The 17,139-nt window shown below is 41.4% G+C and overlaps 1 protein-coding gene across 4 annotated transcripts in view; it reads left to right on the forward strand.

Moving 5' to 3' along the window:
- The first annotated feature begins 596 nt into the window (after window positions 1-596).
- The window catches only part of RNF24 (ring finger protein 24), a 52,152-nt gene continuing 35,609 nt past the window's right edge, over window positions 597-17,139 (forward strand). The window contains exon 1 of one of the 4 annotated variants that reach the window (XM_037147751.2): window positions 597-733. The gene's annotated coding sequence lies outside the window, so the exon portion shown is untranslated. Of the gene's footprint in view, window positions 802-17,139 lie in introns of all 4 variants that reach the window. The other 3 variants (XM_037147749.2, XM_053671308.1, XM_037147748.2) reach the window with 3 other exon arrangements.

Below are 17,139 nucleotides of genomic sequence, written 5' to 3' on the forward strand. Positions count from 1 at the left end.
GTTAGACAGGCCCTAGGCCTTGGAATTACAGAAGGGCTAAGCCCTGGACACTAACCAAGGTCAGTGTGTTGCCTGACCTGTGGGAACTGGGTGATGAGGGGACTAAGTCAGTTCAAATAAACAAAGGACACACTTCCCTCTACTATCTGGGCAAATTCTGGGCCTCACCTGTCACTGAGGTGCCAGCACTCAGCTGGGTGGACCTGTTGCAGGAGAGACAAATGGAGGAAGGAGACAGGATGCAAGTACCTCTATCAAACTAATGGGCACTCCTGTGTCCCCGGGTGCTGGCAGACTGGGTACTACGGAAAGAGATGTTGTTCCAAGGTTTCACTCTTAAAAATGTTTACAGGACATGTAAAAGTGCTAAGGATTAAGCGAGAGGGTCTATTCACCTCGGCTCTGCTCATAAGACTTCCCCAGCAGGAGGGGCGGGACCAGGACTTGGGGAGCACAGCGCCTGCGCATTGAAGACCCTGAAGCGTCCTAAGCGAGGTGGGCGGGGGATGCCAGGGCATCCGGGTCCCTCACCCCGCCCCACTGCATGAATGAGAGGCGCGGCGCCTGCCCCTCCCCCGCCGGGCCCGCCCCTCGCCCCTAGCCGCGGAGCGCAGTCCGTAGCGGCCACCTCAGCCACCTCAGCCGCACTTCGTTCCGGCAGACGCTCGCTGCCCACAGCTAGCCATTCGGCGCTGACTGTCCGCAAGGCTGCCGCTGCCGCCTGCTCTACCGAGTGAGTGACCGAGCGAGGGCCGGGATACCGAGGCCCATCGCCCCCCAGGTTCGGGCTTAGGGGACCTGGTAGGTCCGGGTCGAGATGCCGAGGAGACCGCGGGCCAGCGCCAGCCTCCCACACACTCACTCCGGGCTCCCCCTGCGGGGCCGGCGGGGAAGAGTGGGACAGCGGCCCCAGGCCAGGAGGGATGCGGAGGAGGGCTCGCCCTGGGGCCCGAGGGTGCAGGGGCTGGCGCTGAGAGTCGCAGCAGGGGAGGTTCGCGACCCCTTGCTCGCCCCGCTTGTGGGTGCCGGGCACCTGGCTCCGGGCGTGGGAGGCGGCTGGGATGTGTGGGAAGGCGAGGACGGGGACAGCTAAGACCGCTGCCTCGGTGTTGGTAGTGGGAACGCGCCTTGGGGGGTGCGGCGTGGCAGTGTTTTCCTGATCCCCATCTGTTCCTCCCCTTTCTTTGTGGCATTTGTCTCGTGCCCGTTTGTCACTGTACGGTGGCTGTGGTCTAGGGTGCGATCTCTCCACTGGGCTTACTCATTAATTAGAGTCAGGTGGTGGCCTCCAGCCTGTGGGTTGGGGGCGCGTGTGCGTCCACAGGCCAGAGAATTGAGGACCTTCCTTTGTTTCCAGAGACCTAATGGTGTGTGTGTGTGTGTGTGTGTGTGTGTGTGTGTGTGTGTGTGTGTGTGTGTGTGTCTCCTATGAAATGAATCAGATCATTAAAAAAGGGTCTGAGGAAAAAAGACATTATCATCAGACCTTCACCCAGTTCTGTCTCTGATGTCCTTTCAAACACCGTTTCAAACAAACATTTTTTGTTTGTTTCTTACTGTAAAAATCAGTGGGCTTCGTTAATTGAAAATGTATGTCTATGTTCCCATGTATCTGTACACTCAGAACACTTTGTTTTTGGGGTTTAGATAATAGTAAAATACTGCTGTGCATATACATGGGAATACTTCAGTACATATAGGACACTGTTTTCTGGGTTTAGTTCATTTATAATATACACCTACACTTGTGTATATGTCTATAGAAATACTCCAGTTTGTATCCAGGACACTTTTCCCAGCTGCTCAGTACAGGCAGATTTTGTTTCTTCCTGCCCCTGAGTTAAGAAGGAGGTCCAGCAGGTTCTGTCCACCTCCTTCCCCCCTCCCCCCAATGCTTTGGCACAGGGTTTTTATTGCATATTATCTTGGCATGTGCCCTTGCTTTGATCTGAATTTTCCTGTGTTCTGTTGTCTGGTTGTGCAGCCCAGCTCGATGGCTCCTCTTACAGGACTACTGGAAAACAGAACACCTTTTATCGCAGTCCGCATCCCCAGAGAGAAAAGGGAACTCTGCAGGTTCCCAGACTTTCACTTGCTCAGTGAGACTGACTGCCTGACTTTGCTCCTAAAATGAAGAAGACCAAGAGTTACAAGTTGATGTAGACCAGTTAAAAAGAAGCAATTGTAGTAGCATGAACTATTCCTTGCTATTTCTTTTGGACCTTTTTCTCTTTCTAAATCAGATTTTATAAGCTTTAGAAGATAGTTTATTGCATTACTAGTTTATAATTTTTATAATTCCATTTTACCCTTATAAATTCACAGAGTGATGGGAAATTGGCTGAAGTTGGTCATAAGAAACACACCTCGAAAATATTTTAATTATTATCTTTTGATATAAAATACTGGTAAAAAATTAGGAGGACTTATTGAATGATATGAAAAATTGAATTGGTTCAATGTTAAGATTCTCTTTAAGATTCTTTTTAGTCACGTGTATTTTAATTCCTTTTAGTTTTTATTGCAAAATAATATTTAAACTAAGCAGTTTTCCACAACATTGTTTATGTATATTCCCTTTATTAAAAACATTTGCTTTTAATTTGAAGGGGAAATTTTCCATCAGTTGTCTTGGGATCTGTCATTCTTGATAAAAAAAAAAATTCTTACCTTATGGTCAGGTTTTTTTGTAGAAGTTAAAATTAGTAAAAGTTGACTTTTCAGTTTGGGGAAGTTTTGGTTTTATGATGTAGAATTTAAATAAATTTTAATATCCTTGAATTTCACTAAAAATAAGTTGACTTTAAAAACAAGAGCGTCATTAACTTCCTTAACTAGTATCACTAATGTTGAAGCAACCCCAATAATTTTATAAACTGCCCACATCTGATTATTTTTTTAGGAATCTCCTTAAAATAAACCATAAGGGGAAGTCTTAGATAAACAAAGTAGTATAACCGGAATTATTGCTGAAATAGGCTTGCATAGTACCACAATACTGTGGAACTTTAATTTTGCAAGAGTGACTTAGCTATTGTTTGAATCAACAAAGGAACCTAAAAACATCCTGGCCTTGTTCAGCACTCGGTTAACCAAAATCTTTACCAACCCATAGCATGGCATTTCCTGTAGCATGATGATTAAAGAAAGAATTCTAAAGTAATTTCTAGATCATCAAAATAAATTAAATTATGTTAAATGCTGTTTTAGTAGTAAATATATTAATTAGAAATACTAATATTGTTATGTTAGTGATGGTAATAGCAGGTATGGTAACAGTTACTCAAAACTGGAATACATTATCCCCCCAACAATAGCTGATAATAAAAAGTAGAATGCTCAACAGAAACTTTTTTCTGTTGAGCATTTTCTATCAATGATTGTTTTCATTGTTATAATGTATCTTAAACTATATGAAACTGCCATTTTTTTAGATTGGGGAGTAGTAAACAAATCAACAATTTTTTTTAAATTTTATTTATCTTTAGAGGGGAAGGGAAGTAGAGAGGGAGAGAAGTATCAGTGTATGGTTACCTCTCATGTGTCCCCTGCTGGGAACTGGCCTGCAGCCCAGGCATGTGCCCTGACTGGGAATTGAACTGAGACCCTTTGGTTCACAGGCCTGTGCTCAATCCACTGAGCTACACCAGCCAAGGCTAAAATAAACAATTTCATATGGTTCAGTCACTTTCAACTTTCAGCAGTTCCTTCTGTTATTTACCTTTATTTCATTTTTAATATTTAAACTGTTATTTCTTGATTTTTCACCTTTGGATATTTGGATATTACCTATAGATTTCTGTTTTGGAAGTCAGGACTTAGCTATCCCATACAGCCATCCTTCTGTTCTCTGCTCACACATAAACTTTACAGTTCCCAGTTAATCCGTTTTCAGTATTTATTTGACTGTGACGATGTACCCGTTATTCACAGATGAGCTATGTAAAGTGTTAATATTACATTTTCTTTCTTGTTCAACTTTTCTTTCTCCTGAATTAAATATTCACCTCTTTTCTTTATTTTTCATTTGCTTAGTTTTCTTTGTACCAGTCACTAATTCATCCTCAAATTCTATGACAGAACTAATAATCTTTCAATATTTTCAAATAATTGTTTCATTTCTTTTTTCTAGCTGTCATCTAGGGTTTCCTTTTGTTATCATCTTGGGAATTCCCTTTGCCTTCTTCCTGTGTTAAATCCTTTTTTTTTTCCTGGATCCTGTGTCTTCCTCACTCATTCTTTAGTAGCTCCCTGAGAAAGGGCACATACAGACTGTGAAATTCTTCCTAAATTCACAAGTTGCGTGGTTTAACTGGATATTGAATTCTAGATTGAAAATTAGTGTCCCTCTTTTGAAAGTGTTGTTCCATTAGCTTTCAGAATTGCTCTTTAGAAGTCTATTGCTATCTTAATCTCCACATCCTTTTTCCTCCCACCCTAGAAAAAGGTTTGGGTAAACCTTTTGTTTGTGTCTGGTGTCCCTGACATTTCATGATGTTTCACGAAACATCTTTTTTTGTGTGCTCATAGAACATACAACATTTTCTCTAAGTGACTATTCGGTATATATGTCCACGCAGACACACGCACCCCATCTCACTCAAAATGCTATTCTTTATGGTGTTGATATGCCTCCCTCAAGAAGCGGGGTCTTTGTTTTCCCTCCTTGAACCTGTGAAGATATGATTTCTCCCCAGAATGTTGGGTCATAAGGCAAAATCATGACTTAGGAGCACAGCTGAAGGATCAAGAGCATGCATCTCAGAGGGCGGGTATTTTTTATTTTTTACTTTTAAATGGGATCTTCACTGGCAATGTCAGTTGGCATCAAAGAAAATTTCTTCAAGCATTGAAATGCAATAATCACCTTAGTAATCAACCCAAAGGCTACCAGGTGCATTTTTCAAAATCCACCGTAGGCAGTGACAGAACTGTCCGTGACCAATAAAGAAACACTCTTTAAGCTCCATGATTAAATAATGTTGTGACTAAATACGACAAATATACTATTTGCAAGATTTTCTGTGATGAGAAGATGGAGACAAATGAAACTGTGTAGACCACAGCTTGAATGGACATTGTCAGTGATTTTGTGTTTTTCTTATAGATACATATCTTTTTAAAATATTTTTTACCCATGAATTTTTTTCTACTTACAGCTGCCTTATCCCTCATCTAGCTTTTTCATGAGTGCACATGAGTGAATATTACTGGAGAACTTGAGAATCATGATTAAAAATCTGAAGTGAGCTCTCAGCACTGCCCAGGAAAAAAGATACGAGATTCCTAATAAGATCTCTTGCCTATAACTATTTAGTAATTTCTCCCCACTCTTTTTGCTTATGAGTGGCCCACCCCCTCCCGTACTGATAAGCAGGCTTTATGCTTCATTGAGGGTTTAGAAGTTATCACACAGATACCCCTCTTCTTCCCCTCACTAAATCTAGAAATTTACCTTCCTTAGTACTCATGTTTTCTGTTATTTTCCTATGAAAAGCCAACTTCTCTCCCACCATATTCCTCCCACATATCTACTTTAGGATTTGACTCTTGCATTTGTACCCTCTCTTTCATTAGCAATTCTCCAGGGTACCATCCCTGTGAACATACACACGTTCTTATATTGCCCATCTTTGAAAACGGAAGAAAAAATTGTAACTTTTTCCAGATTTCCCATCTATCCCCTTCTTGGGGATGGTTATATGTCTCAAAAGAAAAGTCTGTATTTCCCCCCTACTTCCTGTGTAATACATAACACTGTCTGAAAATCTCTCGTGACTGGTACTTTTGACTCTTCCCCCCACTGGAAGGTCAGCTTCTGGAAGTCAAGGACCTCATCTGTCCTGTTTACCACTCTGTTCCCTAGGACAGCAACGAGCACAATTGCTGTACCTACAATGTAGTAAATTAATATAAACTGAGTACCTTACTCAATTATATTGGCAAAAAAAAAAAAGGCACAACTGACATTTTTCTTAACCTGGTAAAATAAATAGTTCTTGCTTTTTAAAAATTTCTAACAAAAATCAATTTTTATTTCTTTTTTAAACCACTCACTTTTTGCTATGCTTGAAAAGTTGTGACTATATTAATACTTGAATTTTTCCCTACATTATATTTTATTCTTTCATAGATATAATTTAACATGGGCAGTCACGCACCTGGATTCTGAGTCGAACTGCTTGGTGTTGAATTGTAGCTCTTTCACTTTTGCCTTGTGACCTTGACAGATTTCCTAACTTCTGTGTTTCCTCATCTGCAAGGTGGAAATAAGAGTAGTACCCAGCTCATGTTTTTTATGTGGGTCAAGTGAGATAACATGTAAAACACTAAACTCAGTATTTGGCATGGGGGGTAAATATAATGAAAAATAATTATAGTTATTTGTATAGACTCCAATTTCTGGTATTTGATCTGACTTAGTCACTGTAATATTTTTATCTGAAGTACTTATAGCTCCTAGAGTAGGTTGGCTATGAATGTGACTCAGCTGTTTTTCTTTTATGGTTTTTTTTTCCTGATTCCTTGCCTCTCTATTTCCCAGATTATCCCATGTGGTAAGTTGGTAAAATGATCTACCGTTGACACAGGAGCAGCCTATAGCCCTTCCTAGCAGTTTGGTGATTTGATTAATCATTTTGATAGCTTGATAAAATATTATTTCAAGCCCAGTCCCATTCTTTACTTGGCCTGCCCAGGAGTGAGGTTTCTTCTTCATGTTATTCCACATTAAGTTTTCTTGTTTCTGGAAATGGAACTTTTAAATCATCCAGTACATTATTAACAGATTATTTTTAGTAGCTATAAGACACTGTTGTTTTCCCTTACTAGCTGACTGGGAAGATAAATATGTTCAGCAACACAAAGGCCATTCTGCAGGCCACATGAGGAATAAAGACAGGCTCTGTAGAAGTTCAGAGTAGGGAGGTGCATGTCCTGTCAGCCTTAAGGGATTCTTACAGATTTCCTGCATGTTAAATTCTGTTTTAGCCTATTCCCGTATCATTTTGTCTCATTTTTATTTTGAAAGTTGGCTTGATAATCATGGCAGTAGTTTATTTAGATTTTAAGGCCAATAATACACAAGCTAAAATTTAGAGCAGTTTTTCATTTTAGAAATTTTTCCTTGAAGTAGTTAACTTAGTAGTTACTCTCCCTCTTTCTTTCCTTGTCTAGGTAGGCAGTGTGGACTCCTCCAGTTATCTGGGCATCTCTGACATCAGAGTATAGTGTTGGGTAAATTTAGGGTTCAAAAGATGCCAGATGGTTTGAAAGGAATTGTGAGCACTCCAACTAGTGCACTGCATTGAAAGCCAGCTGGCTGAGCCTTGTCTGCTCTGGAGGTAAGAATCAGACACTTTGTTCTGAGCCAGCTGGCCCCAGAGTAGCTGGCCAGTGGACTTATTTTGGTTGGCCATTCCTGGGAAAGCCAGCCTGGGCCGTCCATCTGCCATAAGGACAGTCTGATACCAGAGAGTTGCTCTGTGCTTCCATGGTGCTCTAGGGAATTGGAACAAGCCTGAGTGGCAAGGAAAGGAAGCCACTTTTTAGATATCATTGCAGGTGAACCTCACATTAAGTTGTGACCTTGCTCTGTAAATGAGTGTAATGCAACTTAAGTTTTTATGGATTCAATGCTGTTGGATGTATTGTATTAGAATTGCTTATAGCTGAAGTATCTATAGCTGAAGTATCTGTAGCTGAAGTAAATGCTTTTTCAATTTTGTTTTTATTTTAATACTCAACCGAGGATATGACTTTTTGAGAAAGAGACATCAGTCCATTGCCTCCTGTGCGCTCCCTGACCGGGGATGGTAACTTGCAACCTAAGTAATGTGCCCTGACTGGGGATAGAACCCAAAATTTTTTGGTGTACAGATGACTCTCCAACCAACTGACTTACTCAGCCAGAGCAATATAGTAAATGTTTTCATATTGTAAATAACTTCCATTTGATTGGCTTTTAAAGTTCCTGCTTTCATATACTGACTTTTTAAATTTTTTAATAACATTTTATTAATTATACTATTATAGTTGTCCTGACTTTTCCCCCTTTGCCCTCCACCCCCACTCCCTCAGGCAATCCCCCTACCATTGTTCATGTCCAGGGGTCACGTGTATGTTTAAGTTCTTTGGTTACTCCATTTCCTATACTGTACATTATATCCCCATGGATATTCTGTAACTACCTATTTGTACTTCTTGGTCCCCTTACCTCTTCATCCATTCTCCCATATCCCGCTCCCATCTTGCAACCGTCAAACACTTTCTGTATCCATGATTCTGTCTCTGTTCTTCGTGTTTGCTTAGTTTGTCTTTTAGATTCAATTGTTGATAGATACATAGCTTTGCCATTTTATTGCTCATAGTTTTGGTCTTTTTCTTAAATAAGTCCCTTTAACATTTCATATAATAATGTCTTAGTGACAGTGAACTCCTTTAGTTTTTTCTTGTCTGGGAAGCTCTTTATCTGCCCTTCACTTTTTTTTTCTCTCTCTCTTTTTTTTTATTAGTTTTTTTATATATATTTTATTGATTATGCCATTACAGTTGTTCTATTCCTCCCCTTCATTCCCCTCCACCCTGCACACCCCCTCCCCTACCATTTCCCCTTTAGTTTATGACCACGTGTCTCAAGTTCTTTAGATTCTATATTTCCCCTACTATTCTTGCCCTCCCCCCCTATCTATTTTCTACCTAACATCTATGCTACTTATTCTCTGTACCTTCTCCCCCCTTCTCCTCCTCCCGCTCCCCTGTTGCTAACCCTCCATGTGATCTTCATTTCTATGGTTCCACTCCTGATCTAGCTGTCCTCTTAGTTTGCTTTTGTTCTAGGTGTGGTTGTTAATAACTGTGAGTTTGCTGTCCTTTCACTGTTCATCTTTTTTACCTTCATTTTCATAGGTAAGTCCCTTTAACATTTCATAAAATAAGGGCTTGGTGATTCAACTCCTTGAATTTGATCTTATCTGAGAAGCACTTTATCTGCCCTTCCATTCTAAATGAAAGCTTTGCTGGATAGAGCAATCTTGGTTTTAGGTCTTTGGTTTTCATGACTTGGAATACTTGTTTCCAGCCCCTTCTTGCCTGTAAGGTCTCTTTTGAGAAATCCGCTGACAGTCTGATGGGAACTCCTTTGTAGGTGACTGTCCCCTTAGCTCTTGCTGCTTCTAGGATTCTCTCCTTCATTTTAATCTTGGCTAATGTAATTATGATGTGCCTTGGTGTGTTCCTTCTTGGGTCCAACTTCTTTGGGACTCTCTGAGCTTCCTGGATTTCCTGGAAGTCTATGTGCTTTGCCAGATTGGGGAAGTTCTCCTTAATTATTTGTTCAAATAAGTTTTCCACTCGTGGCTGTTCCTCTTCCCCTTCTGGTATCCCTATAATTCGGATGTTGGAACATTTAAAGATGTCCTGGAGGTTCCTAAGCCTTTCCTCATTTTTTTTTGAATTCTTGTTTCTTCATTCTTTTCTCTTTGGTCATTTTTTTCTTCCTTCTGGTTCACTCCCTTGATTTGAGTCCCAGTTTCCTTTCCATTACTATTGGTTTCCTGTGCATTTCCTTTCATTTCAATTAGTTTAGCCTTCATATGTTCCTCTAATTTGTGACTAACATCAACCAGTTCTGTGAGCATCCTGATCACCAGTGTTTTGAACTGTGCATCTGATAGGTTGGCTATTTCTTGGTCGCTTAGAGTTATTGGCTCTGGGGCTTTGAGCTGTTCTTCTTGAGCCATAATGTTTTGCTCTGTTCGTGCCTGTTAGGTATGAGGAACGGAGCCTTAGGTGTTCACCAGGGTGGGGCTACCCAGGTTGCTGTTTTGTGACGCTGTATGTGGGGGTGGGGTCAGAGAGGGACAATGGCAGTCCCTTCTGCCGCTTCAGTCTGCGAGGTTTGTCTCAGTCTCACTGCTTGCTCCTTCACCGGTTATCTGCGCAAGAATGTGTGACTGCAGTCAGCCCTCAGTGGGTCCGCCCGCTGCTACTCCACACCTGGGGTCCGCCCACAGCCTGCCCTCCTGGGTCACGCGCCCCGTTGGTCTGGTGGATCTTTCCTGCCCGACCCCGCTCTGCTGCTGGCTCTGCCCCTCTTACCAGTTTGGCTGAAGGGGTAGTTGTTGTCAGACTTCCGTATAGTTCAATTTTCTGTGATTTGGCTGCATTTTTGTTGCTAAAACTTTGTTGTTTTTAAACTTGGTTGTGAGAGAAGGCAGAGTGTTTCCACCTATGCCTCCATCTTGGCAGAAGTCCCCTTCACTTCTAAATTATATATTTGCTGAGTAGAGCAGTCTTGTCTGTAGGTCCCTGCTTTTTATGACTTTAAATATTTCTTGCCAGTCCCCTCTAGCCTGCAAAGTTTCTTTTGAGAAATCAGCTGACAGTCTTATGGAACTCCCCTGTAGGTAACTAACTTCTTTTCTCTTGCAGCTTTTAGGATTCTTTCTGTATCTTTAACCTTCAGACTTTCTATTATGATGTGCCTTGGAGTGGGCTTTTTTGCATCCATCTTGTTTGGGACTCTCTGTGCATGTCTGTTTCCTTCACCAAATTAGGAAAGTTTTCTTTCATTGTTTTTTCATATAGATTTCCAATTTCTTGCTCTTTCTCTTCTCCTTGTGGCACCCCTATGATGCGAATGTTGTAATTCTTGAAGTTGTCCCAGAAGCTGCTTATACTGTTTTCATTTTTTGGATTCTTTATTCTTTTTGATGTTCTGTGTGGTTGTTTTTTGCTTCCTGATGTTCCAGATCATTGATTTGATTCCCAGCTTCATCCACTATACTGTTGTTTCCCTGTAAATTGTTCTTTATTTCAATTTGTGAGTCCTTTGTTTCTGATGTGATCTTTTTTATGCTGCTGAGGTCCTCACTAAGTACTCTGAGCATCCTTATAACCAGTGTTTTGAACTTTGCTTCTTCTAGATTGCTTATCTCCATTTTTTAGCTCTTTTTCTGGAGTTTTGATCTGTGCTTTCATTTAGGCCATGTTTGTTTTGTCTCCTCATTTTGGCAGCCTCCCTGTGTTTGTTTCTACATATTAAGTAGCACTGCTTTGACTCAATGTCTTGGTCATGTGGCTTAATGTAGTAGGTATCCTGTAAGATCCAGTGGCACAGCCTCCCCTGTTACCCAAGCTGGGTACTCAAGGTGCGCACTTCATGTGGGCTGAGTACACCCTTGTCTTGTAGTTGAGCCTTGGTTGCTGTTGGCAGATGAATAGGAGGGATTTACCCAGGCCAGTCAGCTGCAAGGATTGGCTGTGCCCACTTACCCACCAACCTCTACCCTCTATGGAGGATCAGCTGTGCAATGGTAGGATGGTAGTATTCTAACATGGTCTATAGCTATCCACTGGGTGTGCTGGACCTGGGGTTTCCTAGGTTGTGCAGGCCAAGGTCAGCCTGTCCTGTGTTTTCTCCTGGATCACCCTGCTTGAGCTATAAAGCAATCTGAGATGGCTGCTACTTTTGCTGGGCTTGGAGATTCCCAGGTTTAAGCCAAGCTGTGAATCAAGGCTGGCTGCCACTGCTAGACCTGGGGCTCACTGAGGCCTGCTGTTGCTTGTTTGAGAAGATTTAGGAAGTTGTGTAGTATGAGCCAAGACCAGCCATTCCTATGGAAAAGCAGCTTGGGCAGGGCAGTCTCTGGCGATCTCCAAAGTGCGTCAGTGTTAGTCAGGTTGATAGAGACTCAAATGTGTCACCAGCTTACTGGCTCAGTGGCTCTGTGGATCTAAGGGTTTAGAAAGGGGACAATGTCCTCTGCTCATCTTGATGCCAGACACTTCCATTTCTTCCACTGTGCAACTGGTGCTTTTCAAGCTGCTACCCTGGTGCTGGAGCTCAGAGGAAGTGAGTCTGAGTAGGTAAGTCCATGTGGGTTTCTTTAAGAGGAACTGCTTGGGGCTCCAGAAGTTTCTTTCACCAACTTAATCCCCACTGGTTTTTACAGTCAGAAGTTGTGGAAACTTATCTTCCTGGCACTGAAGCCCTGAGCTTGGCGGCCTGATACGGGTCTGGGACTCCTTGCTCCCATGATATGCCTCCCATATTTTTATCCACCACTTGTGGGTGTGGGACCAGCTCATTCCTTGTTTGAACCCCTCCTACCAGACTGGATGGCTGTGGTTTCTTTAATTCTGTAGTTGTCAGACTTCCATCTAACTCGATTTCTGATGGTTCTGAGTGATGGTTGTTGTATATTTTAGTCTTAATTTTGATGTCATTGTGCAAAGAGGCAAGCTGTGTCGGCCTATGCCACCATCGTGACTAAAAGTTTTGACTTTTCTTAGAGTGAGGTTTGCCTATTTTCCTTGTCTTCTAAAATTTTGGTCATTTATAATTTTTTCATCTGTCATAATGCTTTCTCCTATATAAACCATAGACTTCTTCTGTAGGAGGTTAATTATGTGTATTGTCTTAAAATCTGTGTCTCATATCCTGGCCAGGTGGTTCGGTTGGTTGGCGCATTGTCCCACACACCAAAAGGCTGTGGGTTCATTTCCTGGTCAGGGCACATACCTCGTTTGTGGGCTCATCTCTGGTCGGGGTGTGTAGAGGCGGCAACTGATCCTTGTCTCTCTCTCTCTCCCCTCCTCTCTCTCTCAAATCAATAAGCATACCCTTGGGTGAGGACAAAAAAAAAATCTGGGTCTCTTTTTGTCTGCTATTTCTGTTTTCCTAACTAAACAAATGCTTGTGTCAGATATAGTTCTTCACTGAAGTGAACTTAGTGTCATAATAATTTAACCGAGAACAAGGGAAGTTAAGTGCAAGTACGGCACCACAGATATGAGCATTCGGTTCATTTGATGATAGTGTTTATTGAATTCTCAAATTAATAATTTCACAACAGTCTATCAGTATGCTTTATGTTACCTTTAAGTTTTTTTTTCAAATTTGGAGATGGGTGCTGCATTACTTAGGTTTATTCATTTTATCTAGGCAAACCCAAAAAAGCATGAACTAACCTGTATCTCCTTAGTGTTCTTACCCAACTCTGAGCATGAAAAATTATGCTCAGTGCTGTAAATTTGAAATAGAACCAGGTATCATGTCCAAATAGGCTTTTCATTGCAAACCAAAAGAAAAAGTTTGGCAGATAATGAAACACTAAAGTATGAGGTAATGTAATTTATGGGAAGTGGGTGAGAAAGGAAGTCAAAGGTGTAAGCTAACATTCTTTTTCTTTAGAACAAAAGAAATTGCAAAACTTTTTCAGAAGTATGTTGGGTATCTCATGCTTGGCTATAATTAATAAAAGTTTTTGCTTAAACCTAACATCCCTGAAAACAAGCCTGAAGAAATTTTGTCGTACTAAGAAAGATTTTTTTAAATCTTGGACCACAATCCAATAGCTATGGGCAATAGTATACACAGAAAATCATCTTTTACCTTAGCTAAGCTAGACCCAAAACCTGTTAGGCCAGTAGTGTTACATACATTGCATATTTATTCCTTACAACAGCGACCCTCCAAGGGTTGTTTATGGATGATAAAACAGAAGATCAAAGAAGTAACCTGTTTAGCCCTGCCCAGTGCAGCTCAGTTGGGTGGGTGTCGTCCTACAAAGCAAAGGGTCGCCTGTTTGATTCCCAGTCAGAGCACTTTGCTGGGTTGCGGATTCAATCCCAGGGCAGAGCGTATGCGAGGAGTGGGGGGTGGAGGCAACTGATAGATATTTCTCTCCATCTCTTTCTCCCTGCTTTCCCCTCTCTCAAATAAATAAATAAATAAATAGTAAAAAAAAATAAATAAGAGAAGTAACCCATTCACGTTCACAAGGTCAGGGGCTAGGTTTAGAACCTAAGCCTTTGTCCTTTTTTTTAAAAAATATTTATTTATTTATCTTTAGAGGGGAAGGGAAGGAGAGGAGGAGAGAAACATCAATGTATGGTTGCCTCTAGTGCGTCCCCTGCTGGGAACTGGCCTGCAGGGAACTGGCCTGCAACCCAGGCATGTGCCCTGACTGGGAATTGAACCGTGAGCCTCTGGTTCGCAGACCTGCGCTCAGTCCACTGAGCTACACCAGCCAGGACTAGCCTTTGTCCTTTGACCAGCCACATTACACAGTTGATGATGTCAACTTTCACAAAAATACATCTCTTTACTATTTAGATACATTCCAGCACTGGCACTTTTGGAAGACTGTTGATAAAGAAAATTCAGAAACCTTTGCAGCAAATAGTTGGAGAATAATGGGACATTTGGGGAGCATCTATATTTGATGTTCTTGAAATAATTAATCATTGCAGAATTGCAGTAAGATGAAGTAAATAAAAATGACTTGTTAGAATGGGATGAAGGCGCTCTGTGGTTTCCTAAGGTTGCTGTAACAAATTACCACAAAAATTGGTGGCCTAAGACAATAGAAATTTATTCTCTCCTAGTTCTGGAAGCCGGAAGTCTGAAATCAAAGTGTGAGCCTGGCTACTTACTACATTTCCTCCAAAGACTAGGAAAGAATCCCTCCTTCATTCTTCCAGCTTTTGGTGGTTCTACATGTTCCTTGGCTTGTGGCTACCTAACCCTGTCTCTGCTTCTGTCTTCACACAGCCTTCTCCTCTTTATCTCTCTAATAAAGACATTGCCATTGGATTTAGAGTCCACGTGGATAACCCAAAATGATTTCCTCCCCAAGTCTTTAACTTCATTACATTTACAAACACCCTTTTTCCAAATAAGGTCACATTCACAGGTTCCTGGGGTTACGTGAACATATCTTTTGGTGGGGGGAGGGGGTTTTGCTCTTCAACCCACTACAGATAGTAACGACTTCCTTGGTATTAATTTTCATTTTGACTGTTGTATCACACAGAATCCCAGATTAGACGAGTATTCAGTAGACCACAGTACAAAATGGGGAATGGTATTGGAAGTGTAGAAGGACTGAAGACTGAAGTTCAGAGGAAGGTTAGGAAAATCAAGGAATGTTTCACGGAGGCTGTATTGCTTATGAGAGATCAGGAAGGATAAATAGACTTTTATCAGATGGTTGGGATAGCCTGCAGTATGCAGATAGTGGTCACAGCAGCAAAGATAAGGAGCCGTCTTCATTTGACTGAAGTGTGGTGCTTAGAGAAATAGTGGAGAACAGGGTGGAATAGACCAAGTCATTTGGGAGGCCTTTAGTGTCGATGAATTTGTACTTTGTTTAGAGTTGCTTACCCATTACAACACTGCATTACAAGGGTTTCTAATGGGCCTTTAGAGCGATGATAAAACCTTTTAAAAAACATGTAGAGTTTTTAACTACAGAAAGATTTTCAGGTTAAGAACCGTTGCTCTATTAGAAATAAAATATTGCTTACTGTTTCAAAGATGTTTGTGGAAGATTATTGATTTACTGTTTGGTTTGCTTTAAACTACTTAGGATATAATTTGAAGATGGAGCTCCAAAGAGCCTTAGTCAACGCTGTCTGTGGAATACGTTATAAATTTTGCATACTAAAAGTTAAAATACTCTTTCAGAAGGGATATGAAGTGGGTCCTGGGTTCATGGAAAACTGACCTAATGATTGCACAAAAGAAAACAGCAACTCCCAGTCAGATGACAGTGTATGCAGACATGGCTCACCTCTTTGCACAATGACATCAAAATTACAGCTAAAATATAGAAAAACCACTCAGAGCCATCAGAAATCTAGTTGAATAGAAGTCTGACAATTACAGAATTAAAGAAACCACATCTATCCAGACTGGTAGGAAGGGCACAGATGCAGAACAGGCTGGTCTCACACCCTTAGTTTCTACCCGAACAACTTGTGTTTCATTTCATGCTCCTTTTTTTTTTTTTTTTTACTTTTTTAAAAATATATTTTATTGATTATGCCATTACAGTTGTTCTATTCCTCCCCTTCATTCCCCTCCACCCTGCACACACCCCCACTATCCCCCCCTTTAGTTTATGACCACGTGTCTCAAGTTCTTTAGATTCTATATTTCCCCTACTATTCTTGCCCTCCCCCTATCTATTTTCTACCTACCATCTATGCTACTTATTCTCTGTATCTTCTCCCCCCTTCTCCTCCTCCCACTCCCCTGTTGCTAACCCTCTGTGTTATCTTCCTTTTTGATGGTTCCACTCCTGATCTAGCTGTCCACTTAGTTTGCTTTTGTTCTAGGTGTGGTTGTTAATAACTGTGAGTTTGCTGTCCTTTCACTGTTCATCTTTTTTACCTTCATTTTCATAGGCAAGTCCCTTTAACATTTCATAAAATAAGGGCTTGGTGATAATGAACTCCTTGAATTTGATCTTATCTGAGAAGCACTTTATCTGCCCTTCCATTCTAAATGAAAGCCTTGCTGGATAGAGCAATCTTGGTTGTAGGTCTGTGGATTTCATGACTTGGAATACCTCTTTCCATCCCCTTCTTGCCTGTAAGGTCTCTTTTGAGATTTCCGCTGACAGTCTGTGATGGGAACTCCTTTGTAGGTGACTGTCCCCTTAGCTCTTGCTGCTTCTAGAATTCTCTCCTTCATTTTAATCTTGGCTAATGTAATTATGATGTGCCTTGGTGTGTTCCTTCTTGGGTCCAACTTCTTTGGGACTCTCTGAGCTTCCTGGATTTCCTGGAAGTCTATGTGCTTTGCCAGATTGGGGAAGTTCTCCTTAATTATTTGTTCAAATAAGTTTTCCACTCGTGGTTGTTCCTCCTCCCCTTCTGGTATCCCTATAATTCGGATGTTGGAACGTTTAAAGATGTCCTTGAGGTTCCTAAGCCTCTCCTCATTTTTTTGAATTCTTGTTTTTCATTCTTTTCTGTTTGGTCATTTTTTTTTTCTTTCTGGTCCACTCCCTTGTTTTGAGTTCCAGTTTCCTTTCCATCACTATTGGTTTCCTGTGCATTTCCCTTCATTTCAATTATTTTAGCCTTCATATGTTCCTCTAATTTGTGACTAAAATCAACCAGTTCTGTGAGCATCCTGATCACCAGTGTTTTGAACCGTGTATCTGAAAGTTTTGCTATTTCTTGGTCACTCAGACTTATGGGCTCTGGGGCTTTGAGTTCTTCTTGAGCCATTTTTGGTCTGTTTGTGCCTTTAGGTATGAGGAGTGGAGCCTTAGGTGTTCACCAGGGTGGGGCCACCCGGGTCGCTGGGTTGTGACACTGTATGTGTCAGACCAGGGTGATAGC

The sequence above is a fragment of the Artibeus jamaicensis genome, unplaced genomic scaffold (assembly GCF_021234435.1).
Source record: "Artibeus jamaicensis isolate MK-2021 breed Jamaican fruit bat unplaced genomic scaffold, CSHL_Jam_final contig_685, whole genome shotgun sequence".
Classification (NCBI taxonomy): domain Eukaryota; kingdom Metazoa; phylum Chordata; class Mammalia; order Chiroptera; family Phyllostomidae; genus Artibeus; species Artibeus jamaicensis.